General features: G+C 36.4%; 1 protein-coding gene and 1 pseudogene across 2 annotated transcripts in view; one reads left to right on the plus strand and one right to left on the minus strand.

The window, feature by feature from the left end:
• The window catches only part of NDUFS4 (NADH:ubiquinone oxidoreductase subunit S4), a 112,675-nt gene that overhangs the window by 44,069 nt on the left and 53,548 nt on the right, over nt 1-15,058 (minus strand). The window lies entirely within an intron of this gene.
• LOC102957451 lies at nt 3,461-3,986 on the plus strand (annotated as a pseudogene).

The following is a 15,058-nucleotide window of genomic DNA, read 5'->3' on the forward strand; positions in this document are numbered from 1 at the left end:
TGCCTCACAAATTAAATGATCAATATTGTGTCAGTGAAAACCAACATGCTTCTCTGAGTCATTTTGAAAGTTACTAAGCTAATAATTTTAAGAAGAAAGCTATAATAATAATGATCAACTTTGTAACAGTTAAGGCAACTTTTTTTTTTCTTTTTAATCCAATGCTCCAGAAGTTTTGGGATTTTTAAATCACGAAGTCATGTAGTTATCAGGCATGTAGGAGCTTTTTCAGAAGGCGAAATAAAAGGACAAAAAAGTGTGGCCACAGAGCACTTGGAATAGTCTGAAAAGATCCAATTTTTTAATCAAACAGTCCTCCTCATACCCTGGTAATAAATTAAAAGGCTGACATACACACAACATACGTTAAGAACTATGAAAACAAAAGCCATAGCAGCAAAGAACCAAATATCAAATAATTGTTGAAAAAATATCAAAGGAAAGGAACAGAAGGTAAATTAACTTCTTAAAATCAAGAAATAGTTTAAGCAATAAATGAAATTAATTAAATCTGCAAAGGAGGCTGGAAGTAATAAAAAATAACAGATCCAAAGGTAAATAGTTTTTTTTTTAAGATTTTTTAAAGATTTATTTATTTTTGAGAGAGAGAATGCAAACGGAGAAGGGGCAGGGTTGGGGCGAGTGACAGAAGATCTGAAGCAGGCTCTGCGTTGACAGCAGTGGCAAGCTCGATGAGGGACTCCAACTCACTAGCCATGAGATCACGACCTGAGCTGCAGTCGGACACTTAACCAACTGAGCCACCCAGGAGCCCCTAAATGCTTCTGTTTAACAAAGCAATATTCAAGAGGCAAAGATGTGAAGATCAAACCAGACTGTGAGGAGGCACATTAAGATGTGTAAGACAATTCCTTGTTAATTTAGAATAAAAGTGAAATTACCCAACAGAAGTCTCCTTTCCGACTCAGGAATTGACAGTCAGTTAGCTGAAAGTTCTAGTGATGACAGGGGACCACCTAAGTAAGTAAATATACACACAGATGTGCATGCATGTGCACACATATACATTCACACCTTATACACTGTATTTTAACTTAAAAAGCATACATGTACACTCTTCTAATAATCTGATAATAGGGCCAGTATTTTTTCTTTGAGTATGGGTCCAATGATTAGAATTCTAAGTGTCGTTTCTTTGACAAGTTACCAGGAAAATAAGTTAATTTATTAGTTTGGGGGTTTTTAAATGTGAAGTTAGAATGCAAAGACATTTGTGAAACAATCAGAGTCCAAAATCTGTCTAGAATTTTATGATTTCCTTTTTACATTATAATCTTTTGTAATTGTTTCACCTCCACCTAATTTGACAGAATTCATTAAAAATTCACCATCATCAGGGTGCCTGGGTGGCTCAGTCGTTAAGCATCGGACTTCTGCTCAGGTCATGATCTCACAGTTCATGAGTTTGAGCCCCACATCAGGCTCTGTGCTGACAGCTCAGAGTCTGGAGCCTGCTTCAGATTCTGTGTCTCCCTCTCTCTCTGCCCCACCCCTGCTTACGCCGTGTCTCTGTCTCCCAAAAATGAATAAACGTTTTAAAAAAACTTTTTTTAAAAGAAATTCACCATTATCGTCTTTTCTTTTTTTTAAATGTTTATTTATTTTTTGAGAGAGAGAGAGTGTGTGAACAAGTGGGCAGGGGCAGACAGAGAGGGAGATAGAGAATCCCAAGCAGACTCCGTGCATTCAGCACAGAGCCCGATGTATGGCTCACACTCATGAACCGTGAAATCATGACCTGAGCCAAAATCAAGAAATCAAGAGCCAGATGTTTAACCAACTGAGCCAGCCACACAGGTGCCCCTCCATTATATTGCCTTTTCAAAGTATTCAACAGAACTGTCACAGAAAGAACTCCTTGTCCCCTATATAGCAATCAGATCATAGTATTCAATTAAATTATATAATCACAATTTCAAGGAAAACTAGCATAGAAACTTATGGAAACAAACACAACTGGGTCTTGGTAAGCATGACTCAATTACTGTGAGCTGAAGTCTGGCTGTATACTAAAATGAAACCTAAATTCAGCCATAGTATGTAGTGTGTTGGGGTGTCATTAAACATGTTCTATGTTCTACAGAAAGAATTGAAAGAATCAGTACCTGAACAAACTGTTAAAGGTAGTTTAAAAAAAAGTACAGATTCATTAACAAAGCCATTATTGTAAAAGAATCATCACAATGTAGTATGTAAATAGACTTTCACTGCCATCCATGATGGAATTAAGTGTTACCAGACTACTGCCCTTGACATATAAAACTGGGAAAGTTACTTTAAGCACTATTTTCAGATACTGGACAACTGGATGGTAGGCAGAATCACAGTGTAATCCCTGGAAGGAGAATTCATGATGTAGTCCTTAACTATCTCAGCTTTATGCCTGGAAGCACACTGCAGACCATGGCGAAGCCTAAGCACAACACAGTAGTTAGTATCAGAGCAGAGAAAGTAGGATTTAGGAGCTTAGGGTTGCTGAGGTAACAAACCTTTTTGAGGCAGAGTTCTGAAAAGGAGCAATTACCCAAGATAAATAAAAGGCATCCAAATTCTAAATAAAGTAAAATTATCTCTGTTCATAGATATACAGCACTCCATACACACTCACAAAACCTGTTAGAGCTAATGAACAAGTTCAGCAAAGTACCAAGATACACACACACACACACACACACACAAAGAAACCCAGTTGTGTGTTTTTTTTAACTTTTTTTTTTTTTTTTTTTTAATGTTTAGTTATTTTTAAGAGAAAGCACAAGCAAGGAAGGGGAGGTGGTGGCGGGGGGGGGGGTGGTCAGAGGATCTGAAGCAGGCTCTGTGCTACAGCAGAGAGGCCAATGTGGGACTCAAAACTCACTAACCACAAGATCAAGACTTGAACAGAAGTCGGATGTTTAACCAACTGACACACCCATGCGCTCCCCAGTTTTGTTTCTCAATGCTAGCAATAAAGAATATGAAAAGAAAATTAAGAAAACAATTCCAATTACAGTAGTATTAAAAAGAATAAAATACCTGGGAATAAACTTAACCAAGAAGGTGAAAGACATGTACACTGAAAACTACAAAACACTGTTTAAAGAAATTAGAGAACACAAAAATAAATGGAAAGACATTTCGTGTTCATGGACTGGCATGTCTTAATATTGTTCAGATGACAACATTACCCAATCAACCTACAGATTTAATGCAAACTCTATCAAAATCTCAGTTATGTTTTCTGCAGAAACAAAAATTCATCACAAAATTCATATGGAATTTTGGCCTCAAAACAAATCTTGAAAAAGAAGAACAAAGAGGACTCAAATATCTTGATTTCAAAACTTATGTAAAGCTATAGCATTTCAAATAGTGTGGTACTGGTATAAGGACAGATACAGGCCAATGAAATAGAACAGACAGCCCCAAAATAAACTCTTGCATATATAGTCAACTGATTTTCAACAAGAGGCCAAGACTGGTATACTTCAATTAATAGTGAAGGGAGAATGTCAGGCAGAAAGGCGAGTTCAGGTACCTTCCAGAGTATGAGACCCAGAGCCCCTCTCCAACTCCATGCAGGCCTTCATCCCTGCCATGGCTAAACTAATCCAGAAGAAGCTACAGGGAGAAGTGGAGATATCAGCAGCTACAGAAGGACCTGAGTTAAATCCATGTCTGGGCAGCAGAAGCCTGAGGTGCAACTAATAAAAATATTATCATTAAGGAGGAATTGGCCCTGCTGGTTCAGTCCAACATGGTCTTTAAATTTCTGGGTCCTGTGCTGGTCAAAAGGAGATGGGAGAAGCTTGGGCCACACAGTGGGAAAGAGGCTGGACTATATCAGAGCTGAAATTAAGCAATACAAATCCCAGCTCTGGGATCCTGAACAGCAGACCTCGCTACAGAGGAAGACCCTGGCTCAGGTGCAGCAGGAGTTGTAGTGGGCCCAAGTGGCCAAGGCAAGGGCTTCTAGGAAGGACTAACCAGGTGTGGGGAGCAGGGAAGGAGAGGAAATGAGGCAGCTCTAGGGTCTATACTGTAGCTAACAAAATGTGAAAACACCTGTTTTCTGACCAGTCACTTCTGTCATAATTGTCTCCATCCATTCCCTGGGCCCTGTCCACTTTATATATACACCACCTACATTACTCCATCAGGTCAAAATTCTTGGAACTGGAACCTCTCTGTGGCAGAGTAATCCTTCTTTCTTTATTGAGACTAAAATTAAATGTCTCAAACCTACTTCTTGTCTGTATGTGCAACCCTTAATTCTCCCTTATCTTGGCTGGCAACACCTCTATAGGAAACATGAGAAAGGCATTTACAACACAATTGTTGGGAAGGTTAGATGGGGGGGAAAATAAAAGTACCAAAACCATTCAATGAAGAAAGCATATCCAAAGCCAAGGAAACTGCATATCCAAATGCCTATGAATGAAATTGGAATCTTACCTTATAGCAAATACAAAAGTTAACTCAAAATGGACCAAAGACCTAAATGTAAGAGCTAAAACTATAATACTCCTAAGAAAACACTGGGGAGTGGGGAGGGGGGTTGGGGCACCTGGGTGGTACAGTCCGTTGAGCAACTGACTTGGGCTCAGGTCATGATCTCGTGGTTTGTGAGTTAAGAGACCTGCGCCGGGCTCTGTGCTGACACATCAGAGCTGGAGCCTGCTTCGGATTTTGTGACTCCCTCTCTCTGTCTCCCCCTCCTCTCCCCCCACTGCAAGTGAACTCTCAAAAATAAACAAACGTTAAAAAAATTTAAAAAACAAAAAGAAAGAAAGAAAACACAACACTGGGGGGAAATTCCATGACACTGAATTTAAGGAGAACTTCCTGGATATGACAATGAAAGCATGTGCAACAAAAGCAAAATAAACTGGATTTCATCAAAATAAAAACATTTGTGCACAGGACATATATCTGATAAAGGATTAATATTCAGAATATATTTATTAAAAAAAGACAACAAAAAACAATCCAAATAAAAAATGTGAACAATACTTGAATATTCAAGATATTCAAATGGACAACGAGCACATGAAAAGATGCTCCGTATCGCTAGTCATTAAGAAAATGCAAATGACACCCTCAATGAGAGACCACTTCACACCCATCAGGATGGCTATTATATAAAACACAGAAAGTAAGTGTTGATGAGGATGTGAAGAAATTGAAACACTTATGCACTGCTGGTGGGAATGTGAAAATGGTACAGGCACTCTGGAAAACAGTATGGCAGTTCTTCAAAAGTTAAACATAGAATTATCATATAATCCAACCATCCCACTTCCAGGCATATACCCAAAACAACTGAAAGCAGGGACTGGAACAAATATTTGTGCATCCATGTTCACAGCAGCATTATTCACAACAGCCAAAAGGTAGAAAGAACCCAAATTGTCCACCAAGAGATGAATGAATAAACAAAATGTAGCATATATATACACAATGCAACTTAGATAATCTTAAAAAGAAGTAAAATCCTGACACATTATAAGAATTATGTAAAAATTAAGCCAGTAACAAAGGGACAAATATTGCATGAATCTACTCATAAGAAGAATGAATAATAGGCAAATTCATAGAAACAGAAGGCCTAATAAAGGTTACCAGATATTTGGGGAAGTGGGTAATGGGGAGTTAATGTTTAATGGATTCAGAGTTTCTGTTTGAGACCATGAAAAAGTTCTAGAAATGGACACTAGTGATGGCTGCACAACATTGTAAATAAGCTTAAGGCCACTGAAGTGTAGACTTAAAAATGGCTAAGTTGGTGAATTTTGTGTTATGTGTATTTGCCACAATTTAAAAAAAAATGGAATGACATCTTTAAAGTGTTAAAAACCTTCAACCTAGAATTCTATAACCAGTGAAAAGGTTGTTATGAGCAGAATGTCTGTAACATTCAGTGTCCCTCTGCCCCACAAACCCGTGTATCGAAGGCTTAACCCCAAATAGGATGGCATTTGGAAACATGATGGGCCTTTGAGAAGTAATTAGAGTTAGATGAATCAAGATGTGGGGTTCTTATAAAGGGATTAGTGCCTATATAAGAAGAGACACCTGAGCACTTGTTTACTCATGCCTGCCTGCACACTCACATTTGCTCTCGTTCTCTCTGTTCGCCATGTGAAGACAAGGTGAGAAGGCAGCCATCTACAAGCCTGGGAGATCATCCTAACAGGAAACCAACATGCTGGCATTTGAATCTTATATTTCTAGCCTCGCAAACTATGAGAAAATAAATTTGTTACACTCAGTCTATGGTGTTATGGCAGCCTGAGCTAAAGCAAAGTCTTTCAAAAGCAGAGGCAAAATGAAGGCATTTCCATATACACAAACACTAAGACATTTTGTCCCAATAGATGTGCACTATAAGATATGTTAAAATGAAGTTCTTCAGGATGAAAGAGATACCAGATGGAAATCTGTTATCTATATGGAGGAATGAAGAACACCAAAAATGGTAAATCAGTGGGTAAATATAAAAGATTTTTCTCCTTGTTTCTTAATTTCTTTAAAGATGACTGATTGTTTAAAGCAATATTAATAATTTACTATGAGGCTTATATTGGCAAGTAAAATGTATGTCAACATTAACACAAAGGACTAGTGTAACAGATGGAAGCACTGTTTCAAGGTTATATGTAAAGTGATATGTTACTAGTTCATAGCAGAATATAAAAACTTAAGAATGCATACTATAATCCCTAAAAGACTCACTAAAAAAAGAGGTAGAGATAAAACATCAATAGGAGAGATAAAATGGGTTTCTAAAAATGTATTCAGTCTAAAATCATGATGACAAAGGTAGTAAAGGAGAGAAGAAAAAAGGAAGAGAAAGGAGAAGGCAAAAGGAAGGGAGGGAAATCAAATGGGAATTAAAAGGTAGAAATTACACATTAACAGAGATATATTAAATTAACAAAATTTAAGATAAAAATTATAAGATCAACTCAATACATGCAAAAAAAGCATCTGACAAAATTTAACATCTATTTATGATAAAAACTCAACAAAGTGGGTTTAGAGGGAATGTGCCTCAACATAATAAAAGCCATGTGACAAGCCCACAGTCAACATACTCAATGGTGGAAAGCTGAAAGCTTTTCCTTTAAGATCAGACACAAGACAAAGATGCCCACTCTTGCCACTTCTGTTCAACATTAATATGGGAAGTCCTAGCCAGAGCAATTAGGCAAGAAAAAGCTATAAAAGGCATCCAAATTGAAAAGGAAGAAATAACATGGTCACTCTTTAGATGACGTGGTATTATATGTACAGAAAACCCAAAAGATCCCATCAAAAAATATTAGAACTAGGGGTGTCTGGGTGGCTCAGTTGGTTTAGTGTCGGACTTCGGCTCAAGCCATGATCTTATGCTTTGTGAATTCAAACCCCACATGGGGCTCTGTGCTGACAGCTTGCTCAGAGCCTGGAGACTGCTTCAGATTCTGTGTCTCCTTCTCTCTCTGCACCTCCCCCACTCATGATCTCTCTCTCTCTCTCTCTCTCTCTCTCTCTCTCTCTCTCTCTCTCCCTCCCCCATTCGTGATCTCTCTCTCTCTCTCAAAAATAAATGTTTAAAACAATATATATTAGAACTAAAAATGAATTTAACAAAGGTGCAGGATACAAAACCAACACACAAAAACCTGCTGCATTTCTTTTCTTTTTTTATAAATTAAAAAAATGTTTTTACTTTTTTTTTTTTTTTTTTTTTTTGAGAGACAGAGCACAAGCAGGGGAAGGTCAGAGAAAGAAACGGAGACACAGAATCCAAAGTAGGCTTCAGGCTCCAAGCTGTCAGCACAGAGTTCAATTAGGGGCTCGAACCCACAACCCATGAGACCCTGACCTGAGCTGAAGTCAGACATTTAACTGATTGAGCAACCAGGCACCCTAAACCTGCTGCATTTCTACACACTAAAAATAAACTATCAGAAAGAGAAATTAAGAATACAATCTCATTTAAAATAGCATTAAAAAGAAAATTATCTAGGAATATATTTAACCAAGGATGTAAACGTGTATAATGAAAACTACGGGACATTGATAAAAGAAAATGAAGACAGAAATAAATGGAAAGACATTCCATGCTCATGGACTGGAAGAATATTGTTAAAATGTCTACACCATTCAAAGTAATTTATGGATTCAATGCAATTCCTGTCAACATTCCAATGGCAGTTTTCTCAAATAGAACAAACAGTCCTAAAAAAGACTCCAAATAGCCAACCATTCTTGAAAAAGAACAAAGTTAAAGGAATCATGCACTCTGACTTTAAACTATATTACAAAGCTACAGTAATCAAAACAGCAACAGCACTGGCATAAAAATTCACATATAGACCAATGTCACAGAATAGAGTCCAGAAATAAACCCAAGCATACATGGTCAATTAATTTTCAACAGAGTCAAAAATACACAATGGAGAAAGGACAATTTCTTGAATAAAAGGTGTTGGGAAAACTAGACAACCGCATGAAAAAGAATGAAACTGACTATGATCTTATGCCATACACAAAATTATCTCAAAATGGATTGAAGATATGAACATAAGACCTGAGACCATAAAACTTCTAGAAGAAAATACAGACAGTAAGCTCCCTGATATCAGTCTTGGCAATGACTCTTCAGATTTAAAAGTAAAAGTAAATAACAGGACTATATCAAATTATAAACTTTCTACACAGCAAAGAAAACCATCAACAAAATGAAAAAGGCAACCTACTGAATGAGAGAATACATTTGGAAATCATATATCTGATAAGAGGCTAATATCCAAAAAATTTAAAGAATGTATACAACTCAATAGCAAAAACAAAAAAACAAACAGAAATCTGGCTAAAAAATTGGCAGAAGAACTGAATAGACATTTTTCCAAAGAAGACATACAGATGACCAAAAGGTACATGAAAAGATGTTCAACATCATCAGTGATCAGGGATTTTAAATGCAAATCAAATGACAATGATCTATCACCTCACACCTGTTAAAATGGCTACTATCAAAAAGACCAGAAATAACAAGTGTGGTAGGGGTGTGGAGAAAAGGGAACACCTGTGTTACTGTTCGTGGAAATGTAAACTACAGTGCAGTCACTGTAGAAAACAGCATGGAAGGTCCTCAAAAAGTTAAAAATAAAACTACTATTTATTTAAAAATAAAACTATCGGCAATTCTACTTCTGGGTATGTATCTGAAGAAAACAAAAACACTAATTTGAAAAGATATATGCACCCCCATGTTAATTGTAGCATTATTTATAATAGCCAAGATATAAAAACAACCTAAGTGTCCACCAATGGATGAATGAGTAAAGAATTTGTGGTATGTATGTATGGTTTGTATATACACATATAGGTGTGTGTGCATATATATATATATTAACATGTATATATATTTAATGGAATATTATTCAAAGAATGAGATCTTTCCATTAACAACAAAATGGATGGACCTCACATGAATTGTGCTAAGTGAAATAAGTCAGAGAAAGACAAATACTGCATGATCTCTCTTATGTGTGGAATCTAAAAAAAAAAAAAAAAAAAGGCAAAACAGAAAACACCAAGCCCATAGATACAGAGAACAGATTGGTGACTGTCGGAGATGGGGGGCTAGAGTGAAAGAAATGGGTGAAGTTGAAAGAAAGAAAGAAAGAAAGAAAGAAAGAAAGAAAGAAAGAAAGAAAGAAAGAAAGAAAGAAAGAAAGGAAATAAAGAAAGAGGGAGGGAGGAAAGAAGGAAGGGGAAAAAAGTCAAATGGGAATTAAAAGGCAGAGACTGTTAAACTAGGTAAAATAAAAGCAAGAGCCAAATATATGTATGTGCAAGGGACAAACTTAAAACATGAGCTCACAAACAGGTTAAAAGTAAAAGAGTGAAACATGATGCACCATGCAAAACTAAGAAGAAAGGAGCAGCTGTTTAATGTCACCCACGTAGACTTCAGAATAAGGATTAGCACCAGGAAAAGGGGGACCTTACATACCGATAAAAACATCAATTTGTTAAGCACACATAACACTCTTCAGTGTTTATACATTCAACGTTTATGCATCTAACAGTAGAGCTTCAAAATAAGTGAAGCAAAAAAGTGAACTACTAACATAAGAAACAGACAAATTAAAGTTTGAGATGTTAACACTACTCTCAGTAATGGACAAAAAAGATGTAAACAAAATTATTAGGCAGGATGAAGAAAATCTGAACTCTATATACCAACATAAAACTTAATTGAAATTTATGGAACACCAAACCCCGAAACTAGAAAATGCACATTCTTTCCAAGTATACATGGGAACATTAAGACAGATGACATTCTGAGCTATTATAAAAAAAAAAAAAAAAAAAGTCTTAAGAAATTTCAAAACCGAATTCAGAGTGTGTTTCTGACTACAATAAATTAAATAAAAAATCAATATTAACATAGTTCACCAAATAAATGACAAAGTAAGTACTGTAGACATTTTTTAAAGGATTAGCTTACATTGTTCTGGAAAGGCATTATAACAAGAATAAGAAAGAATACAGACTGACATGTAAGATACGGAGAATGCTTCATAACTTCCTCAGATACAGTCTTTATATAACAAACTGTTATAATGCATTAAAAAATAACAGTAGTAATAGTACTAATTGCTATGCATTTTACATATATTTATGATAGAAGTCTCATCAACCTGAATATCATGAATTGATAGTACAATGATAGCTAACTTCATAATGTTGACCCTCAGGATGTACTAAGCTTTGAAGTACTTTCAATGCATTTAAATATTTTAAATACATTAAAATATTAAAGGTGTTTTTACTGTTTTCTACTTCTTGTATGTATTCCACTTCTTAGAATTTGTTATACCCATGTGTCAGACTCTGAAAGGCATCCACAGAACTGGACCATGTATGCTAAAAAAAAAAAAAAAGGCTATGAAGAGCCACACCTCTAAAATTATATAGAGTTAATTAGAAACCTCTAGAAGTATCCTGTATTATCTTTAGGTATCAAAAAATATTTGAAATATTAATATTAACCCCTTGATCTAGTAATTCAACTCATAGAATCAATCCTAAAATAAAGATGCTATCAAAGATTAGACTTAGGTATAAAGTTGTTCATTCTAGCATTGTATGTAATTGTGAAAAATTTTAAATAATGCGAAGTATAACAATAGGTATGATTATGGTATAGCCATACAATGGGAGACTATACATCCATTTACAATTATGCTTTTGAATAATATTGATTGACAGAGACAGAAGGAGCATAAGTAGGGAAGAGGGGCACTAGGAGAGGGAGACGGAGAGGGAGAGGGAGAGGGAGACGGAGAGGGAGACGGAGAGGGAGACGGAGAGGGAGACGGAGAGGGAGACGGAGAGGGAGACGGAGAGGGAGACGGAGAGGGAGACGGAGAGGGAGAGGGAGAATGAATCTTAAGCAGGCTCTACGCTAAGTGCAGAATCCAATGGGGGGCTTGATCCCATGATACCGGGATCATGACTTGAGTTGAAATCAAGTGTTGGATACTCAAGTGACTGAGCCACCCAGGCACCGTAGTGCTTTTGAATACTTTTAAAGATATTCAAAATATAATGCAAATACAGTATGCATTAATGAAAAAAAATAGTACATCAAATTATGAAGCATGATGTGTTCTATATAAATATGGTTGGTGTGTTTAAATATTCATAGAAAAATGAAGTAATATCACCAAGACTCAAATTAAAGATGATTTTAATTTTCTTTGTACTTTTATACTTCCAAGTTAATGTTTCTATAATGTGCATATTTTACAGTTAAAATCAGTAAAGTTTTAAAATTACATATAGTTTAATAACTGAATAGAACGTATAATGAATTAAGGCCTTCAGAAACTTATTTGGAGTAATACAGTTTAAAGTTCCCATTAAAAACTGGTTATAGGGATGCCTGGGTGGCTCCACAGTTGCGCATCAGATTCTTGATTTCAGCTCAGGTCATGATCTTAGCATCACGTGATCAAGCCCATTTCGCTCAGGTTATGATCTCCCAGTTTGTGAGTTCAAGATCCACAAGGAGGCCCACATCAGGCTCCTTGCTGGTGCTAACCTTGCGAAGCCTGCTTGGGATTCTCTCTCTCTCATCCTCTCTCTCTGCCCCTCCTGTATGCACTCTCTCTCCCTCTCTCTCTCAAAATAAATAAACTTAAAAAAAAAATAGGTTATAAGTGACTAAAGAAATTTCTCATTGAAACGATAATTGTATAGACTGTCAAACGATTGTCAGAAACTAACGAGATAGTAATATCAAAGGTGATTTAGTAAAATGCAAAAGGCTGTTAGAAATAGATAAGTTACATAACAAAAATCATTAACTACACACACACACATACACAAACGAACACCTCTAATATATTAACATAAGACCATTGTAACTGAGGTCAATATTTTACTCCAAAATCCCCTAGCACTCAGTGTCTGAATAGAAATGTGACTCATAATAGTAGTTTTCTCAATTACTTGAGATTCAGTTAAGGATAACAAACATCATTCCAGTTTGCTTCTCTCTTCAGACAACTCCACATAGGAAAAAAGGGGGGGGGGAGGAAAAGAGCTTTTATTGAATGATGAAGTAAGTAAAATATTATATCTCCTCTTATTTAATGTATTCTCAAACTAACTTGCAAAACAAATCTGAAAAGTCATTTCCATTTTATAAGGACAAGGAAGTTAAATAACTTGCTCAAAGTCTTACAGCTTAAAGAAGGGATTTAAAAAACCTAATGTTGTAGCTATAAAATCAGTCCATACTCTTTCTAGTATCCCAAAGTCTCTCACTAGGGTGAAAATTTCAAGTAATATAATGTACAAATCATGGCGTTTCTTTTTCCAATTAGTAAATGTCTTCAAAAGTCCTATATATTCTCAAGGGGGGAAATAAGGCAATGAGGGAAGAAAAGCTATTAGAGGGTAGGGGCCATCTCTGTCTCTCCTCTCTAGGTCTGACATGGCTTTCCCAGGATTTTGAGAGAAGGGAGAAGAAGTAAAGAAAGAATAAAAAGGACAAAAGTAACAGAAATGTGGAAAAATGAAGAGAAAGGGAGGAAGAACAAGAGTAAAAGAGACAAAGGGGTAGGAAAAGGAAAGGAATTGATGAAGTCCTTTATAGTTTTATAAAGGCTGCTGAAAGGGGAAACTGACAGGGGTGAAGGGGAAACCAAGCAGCCAGAAAAAGATGACTGTCAGCTTCATAGTCAGCAACAGATGAACACAGAGTTACAAAGACAGAGGGAAATAGTTATACAAACACTGGAGAGAGAGAGAGACAAATCTCAAAAAAGCAGACAGAAAGAGGGAGAAAGGAATGGCAGAAAGAAGTCAAAATTAAAATGAAGACAGACAACCATCTCCACCTGCCCATGCCACCAGCTGAAGCAAGGAACAGAAACTTAAATGTTTTTGGGGCTTTGTCAGCACCTACTTGGTGGACAGCAGCTCAGTTCATTTATTTTCCTTCACAGTGATGACGGTTCTCCACTTTACCCTCCCCTTTTGGGGGTGGAGTGGGGCGAGTGTGGGAAGACCAGGGAGAGTGGTGAATTAGAGGAATGAGATGAATTTATTATTTCAGGTCCCAATATGATCTTTAACAAAAAGCATTTCAAATTCAGAAGATAAAGAATACAAGAATCAAGCATCACTGAATTGTTATACCATATGTAAAATCTAAAAAGTAAAGACAAAACCCAGGATCTTTTGTTTTTTAAATGTTTATCTATCTAATGAGAGAGAGATGGGGGGGGGGGGCAGAGACAGAGAGGGAGAAAGAGAATCCCAAGCAGGCTTCATGCTGTCAGTGTACCGAGGCTTGACCCCATGGACCCAAGAGATCATGACCTGAGCCAAGATCAAGCGTCGGATGCCCAACTGACTGAGCTACCCAGGCACCCCAATCAGGATCTTTTTTTAAATGGCTGTTCAAAATCTAATCACTTGTAGAAAACTTTAGGAAAGTTTTATTCACTTAGGAGTGAATAAAAAAGGCAACAAACTAACCACTTCCTTTGAGCTTCTTTCAAGTGACCTTTAACCATAAAAGCCAAGTAATTCCCAAGCTTTTTTGATCAGTAAATCAGATAAAATCACTTTCCTACTTAAAACCCTATAATGACTTCCCATTATAATTAAGATAAAAATAAAATTCAAACTTCTTACCATGAACATAAAAATTGTACCTGATGCCGTCCCTGCCTACCTCTTTTACCTCATTGAGTTTAATCCTCCCCCTTTTCATTATATCACAGCGTTCCTTCTCTTGACTACTACCAGCTGGTTTACACTTCAGGACACTAGCTTCTTCCTCTACCTGGTAGGTTCTTGGATTCTCACATAGCTGGCTCCTTTTCATCATTCAGATTTTAGTTCATATATCATACCTTCTCAAAGTGGCTTGCTTTGATTGCCCTACAAATAACCCCTTTTTTGCCCATCCACTCCCCAGTTACTCTCTATCCCATCACCTCTCATTTTTTTCTGTAACATTCATTAATCTATGAAAGTACCTTAATTATTTAGAAAGCTGGCATATGCTTATACATAAGAATATAAGCTCTAAGGGCAACAATGTTGTTCCATATTTATGGCTAAATGCTCAAACTACATAGGTGCTCAACAGTGGTGCTATATATATATATGCATATATATACACTTAAAAAATGGATTAAACAAATAAAAAAGTACAGTAAGATTTTGTATTATAAATAAGAGACAAGTAAAAATACATCCCTTGCAGAATCTTCACAAATAACTACAGATTGTCATAGTTGAAAACTCGTAGCCCTAGAATAGTTTTAATCTCTAAACACTCTAGGCATAGGCCATGTCAGCCATATTTGAATGTTTAATACATCATAATGCTTACTAAACTAGGAACTCATTTTAATTTCTCGGATGTCAAATTTCAAACTACTCAATTAGGCTTAAAAATCTTTTATTTTTTTTAATGTTTATTTATTTTTGAGAACAGAGAGAGACAGAGGATGAGCAGCGGAGGTGCAGACAG

This window comes from Panthera tigris, chromosome A1, assembly GCF_018350195.1.
Source record: "Panthera tigris isolate Pti1 chromosome A1, P.tigris_Pti1_mat1.1, whole genome shotgun sequence".
NCBI lineage: Eukaryota > Metazoa > Chordata > Mammalia > Carnivora > Felidae > Panthera > Panthera tigris.